Source organism: Panthera tigris, chromosome D2 (genome assembly GCF_018350195.1).
Source record: "Panthera tigris isolate Pti1 chromosome D2, P.tigris_Pti1_mat1.1, whole genome shotgun sequence".
NCBI classification, from domain to species: Eukaryota; Metazoa; Chordata; class Mammalia; order Carnivora; family Felidae; genus Panthera; species Panthera tigris.
Window position 1 is genome coordinate 49,858,190 of NC_056670.1, and position 5,597 is coordinate 49,863,786.

Sequence of the window (5,597 nt, forward strand, 5' to 3'; positions counted from 1 at the left end):
CATGTTTCAAATAAACGTGAGTTTTTGAGTCAATGGGCAGACCCACACAAAGAAATTAAATGTTGGGACTCTCCCACCCCACCCCATCAAGCTCATTCTGGGAAGCAGATTAAACTGACAGTTAAATCTACTCCCCAAACAGCTTAGATGAGCCCCGAGGGAGGTGAGTGGTCAGGATTCCCACATACATAGGCTTTTTTCATGGGTGACGTCCAAAGGGTTTCCTAACAGTCTTAAAAAATTTTTTTTAATGGTTTTATTTATTTTTGAGAGAGACAGGGACAGAGCATGAGTTGGGGAGGGGCAGAGAGAGAGGGAGCCACAGAATCCGGAGCAGGCTCCAGGCTCTGAGCTGTCAGCACAGAGCCTGACGCGGGGCTCAAACCCACGAACGGTGAGATCATGACCTGAGCTAAAGTTGGACGCTTAACCAACTGACCCACCCCGGTGCCCCTCCCAAGAGTATTTTGTATTGCTGGTTGTTCTGTCTTCTGGAGCTGAAAGTGAGTCTGGGGAGGGGTGGAGGAGGCAGGGAGAAGAGGGGACAATTAGGGGTCTTTCACTGGCATGACTTGATATACTATTACTACTTTGACTTCAGGTAGCCAGACACTTTAAAGATCACATTCCAGTTCTGAAAGAACTTAATACCTCTTGAGGGAAAAATGTGAGGACAAAACCCCATGTGTTGCTATTTTGAATTCGAAGGGTTGAAAAGGTACCCACGCAAAGAATTTCACTAGGTCCGTGATCTTGTAGACTGTATTGTTTCTAGCATTTCTGATACCTGAAAAGTTGAGCTGTTAACTGAAAAATATACTTTAAAAAAAAACGTTTATTTATTTTGAGAGAGAGAGAGTGGGGGAGAGGCAGAGAGGGAGGATCCTAAGCAGGCTTCGCGCTATCAGTGCAAAGCCTGATGCGGGCTCGAACTCAAGAACCCTGAGATCACCACCTGAGCCAAAGCCCCACACTTAACCAACAGAGCCACCCAGGCACATCAAAATAGCTTTCTTTTTATTGGCAGCTGAGAAGAGAACTACCTTTCAGGACGAACACATCCTTTGGGAAGTGAATGTTTCCTTTTTTTGTTGTTGTTGTTTTGTTTTTTTGTTTGTTTGTTTGTTTGTTTTTGCCAGCAGCTTCTGTTTAGAGAAGCAGAGTCCTGGTGCCCGTGGCAAGCAGGGCTCTTTCTGTGGCAAATAGAATAAATGGAGTGGCCACTAGGCTACATAATTCCTTTTTCTCTTCTAGGCCACTTGCCAAAAATAATGTAAAATATATAAGGAAGAAAAAAAAAAAGGAAACTGTAGGTATTTTTCAGACATTTCCTTCGACAGAAGTCGGCCTTTTCCAACCTTTTTTCTTTCTTTCACCTTCTTATGGCTTCAACGGAATTTCAGTGAGTTAAGATATTTAACACCAAATCAACGGTGTGGCCATTATACTCTCCACAAAACAGAAATGGAAACTAACCGTAAGAACAAAGAAATAAATGATGTTCTAAACAAAAACACATGCTTTTCAGAGGGCCTACAATCTTAGAAAAGCCCAGGGAGGTGACATAGCTAAACACCTGTGGAATCTAAACTAGCACTGCTTTTAGGGACCATGGCAGACACCATTAATTGATCACAGGATCCTTCCCACTGTCCGGAGACGTGGCCTCAGAATCACTCTCTGCAAACAGTTCTGGTCCTTTCTTATCAATTCATGGGAATTGGTGCTCAAGATGAAAGCTCTTTGCCCAGTGTGCCTTAGACATGGTAGCCACTCTCTGAAGGAAGTTCCTCATTAGGCCTTGGGTAGGTCATTCAAGGCTTCCTGCATCTGTTTCCAACTTATCTCTGTAGCTTCCAGTAACTGTATGTACCATGAATTCAGCCACATGGAAAGCTATCTGGCCCCCAAATAAAGTCTTTGTTATTCTTAGATTACTAGGTAAATGTCCGTAAGCCTCCGGCACTGCTACCACCCTGCCAACATCCCGGCATCCTTCAGTGAGCCTCCAATGCCTCTGCAGCAAAGCCTCTCACTGTTCACGACTCACAGAATTTTATGTGATCACTTCTTCATTGAAACCCTCACAGCATTCGGAGCCTTATATTAAACCCTAGCAGCTGTTTTGTCTCCAAGACTTTTTATTTTAAGCTGCTTTTAAATTATTGGCCAACGTTTTTGGGTTTCAGAACATCTGGATGAAATGTAAAAGACTCGGCTAATCTTTCCAATGTTTGGCCCACCCAATGCCAAGTCAGTCTGAATTTTTTTTTTCCTTTTCCTAGATTGAATTGATTTGAATTTTCTGTTTTCCTCTGCAGTGTGAAACCACTCATTCTTGTTTTCATTGCCCCAGTCAAAGCTGTATCTTAGCAACTATTTTGGAGGCACTTTTCAGTAGACTATGTTTTTGTGCAAAGGTAGGTAACTATACCTTTCTCAGAGCATAACAAATATATAGACAGCTACAGGCTCACCAGCCTGATGATCACGAATTTCATGGTAGCGACTCCCTGACATCTCCATAATATTATTATCCATGATAAAATGGAAGTTAGAATAAAGTGAGTCTCTCCTAAGGGTGGTCAGGTCATAGTACACTAGAAAAATCCAACTTCAGTATATGACAGCCTTAACCTTGGAAGTCTCATGTCCAAATATTGCCTTATGTTGCAAAGAAGTTTCCACATGTGTAGAAGGGACATGAAAAACATTCTGAAAAATAATCGACAGTTCTTCTGACTTAAGAAAAAAAATCTACGTTATGTGTGTCATGTAAACACAGACTTACTTAGGTTGGTGTCAGATTATTCTTTTTAAAAATATTTATCTATTTTGAAAGAGACAGAGAGAGAGAGTGTGTGTGAGCGGGGGACGAGGAGAGAGGTGGAGAGAGAGAATCTGAAGCAGGCTCCGCACTGTCAGCACAGAGCCTGACTTTGGGCTTGATCTCTCGAACCATGAGATCATGATCTGAGCTGAGATCAAGAGTAGGATGCTTAACCGACTCAGCCCCATGTGTCAGATTATTCTTATTAGTTCCAAACCACAGTTCCTCCCATTTCTTCCTTAGATTTAAAAAGAAAATGTTTATTAATTTTGAGACAGACAGTGAGAAAGCATGTGCGAGGAGGGGAGGGCCAGAGAGAGAGAGAGAGAGAGAGAGAGAGAGAGAGAGAATCCCATGCAGGCACTGTCAGCACAGAGCCCAACACAGAGCTTGATCCCATGAACGGTGAGTTCATGACCTGAACCAAAATCAAGAGTCCGATGCTGAACCAACTAAACCTCCCAGGAGCCCCTCTTCCTTAGATTTAGTGCAAATGTCTCCCTCTTGAAGCTGTCAGCTTCCTCTTTTTCTGTCCTCTGTGGACCTGGCTCACAGCTAACCACTCTTGTTTGTATGCTATTCTTTCATTGTTTGAATATTTATAGTCACCTTCTGTTTGAGCTGAAATAATCTTTATTTTTTAGCCTTTCCTCAGAAGGTCTGTTTAAGCCTTTTTTTAAACTGCTCTCCTATGGATCCTCCCTGAGTCCACTAGATTTTGTTCAATTCTGAATTGAACAGAGTAGTTTCATAAAGGCTGTTTCTCATCTTTCTGAGGCAGGTCACTTGGTGCTGCCCGGGTGGGGGGATGTGCCAGGTGACCCTGCACAAGAAGGCACTCTGGCAGAAACACTTTTTGATGAATGGATAGAGACCAGAAATAGACCAACGTTAATATAGTCAACTAATTTCTGACAAAGTTACTGAAGGAATTAAACAGGAAAAGTAGTGCTAGAAGAAATATATAGAGGGGAAAAAATGAACCTTGCCCCCTACCTCACTCACATCATACACACAAATTAATTCAAGATGGATCATACACCATGTAAAATCCATAAGACTTTTAGAAGTAAGCATAGGAAAGTCTCTTTACGAATTTCAGGTAAGCAATGATTTCCTGGATAAGTCACGGAAAGCAGAATCCATGAAGGAGACAATTGATAAATTGTACTCAGCAAAATTAAAAGCTTCTGTTTATCAACAGACACCATGAATAGTAAGATAGGCATGCCATAGATGGGGAGAAAATAGTCCTAAAACGTATAGCTGACAAAAGGCTCTGTTGAGAATGCATAAAGAACACTGACTCAATATTAACAAGACACGAAACTCAATTAAAAAGAAGCCAAAGTCTTGATCAGAAACCTCAAAATAAAAGATATACAAATGGCCAATAAACACACGAAAAAGTTCTCAACACTATTAGTCAGCAGGGAAAATAGAAACCTCAGGGAAATATCACTACACACCTAGGAGAATGGCAGAAACCAAATCCGATGACACCAACGTAACTAAGAATGTAAGACAACCGGGGCTCTCTCTAGCATGTTGCTGATGGAACTGTAAAATGGCACCACCTCTTTGGCAGAAATGTGGTGCTTACTTATAAGGTCAAATACCACCCATGCTTCAAATCTCCAAAATAATGCAAACCCAAGATACAATAAAATGGGAACCGCAAAATAAATGGGAGCACAAACTAATAAAAATTCTTATATGAGGGAGTTCATAGCTGCTTTGTACATACAAAAGTCGAAATAACACAAATACCCATCAACAGCAAAAACTGTAACATAAATATACAATAGAGTACTATTCAGCGACAAAAAAGAATGGGCTATTGATACCTTCAGACATAGATGTATCTAGTGGTTTTCCGGTAAGTGCTTAAGAACTGGCGCTCCAACAAGTGAAAAAAATTCTTATTTGTGGTGTTTGCTGATTTTCATGGTGTAGGTAACTCCCACTATAGCCAATTTCAAGCTACCAGTGCGGTGACACTGAACCCAGAACTGGGAAGCACACCGTTATACAGACAGAATGGATACCAATAACCTCAAGAGAATAGAGAATAGTGAAATGTGGTAAAACATTAGGGAATAATGCGTTTTGAGTATTATCTTGTTTTTACATATAATCTACTTAATTGTATGTTTATATAATTTAGCTTTTAATAATAGTTGTTTTTAACAACCAGTTCTCAAAATTTGGCAGTCAGCTCTTATGGACCAATATAAGCCAGTTTCAGCACACGACTGGGTGAATCTCAAAAACATGCTGCGTGGAGAAGCCAGTCACTAAAGAATAAATACTATATGATTCGATTCATACGAAGCTCTATAGCAGATGGAACTAATCTATGGAGATAAAAATGCAGAATATTAGTTGTCTCTTGGCTTGGGGTAGGGAACCAAATCGATTGGAAAGGAACAGGAGGGAACTTTCTAAGGGTCTTGGAAAAGTTCTATATCTAGGTAGGATGTATGTTTTTATCAGATTTTATTGCTCTGTACACTTAAGATCAGTGTATTTCTTTGTATATAAACTGTACCTGAATAAAAAAGAAAAGCAAAGTGGCACTAGCCATAGCGATAATAAATTAATAAAATGAGGCCAAAATACACACACACACACACACACACACACACACACACACACACAAGCCAAAAGGGAGAACCTGTCATAAGCAAAGAACATGGAAGTGTGAAAAAGTCTGTTGTATTTGGCACATCCCGTTGGTTCTATACGTCTGGAGCATCAAATTTAA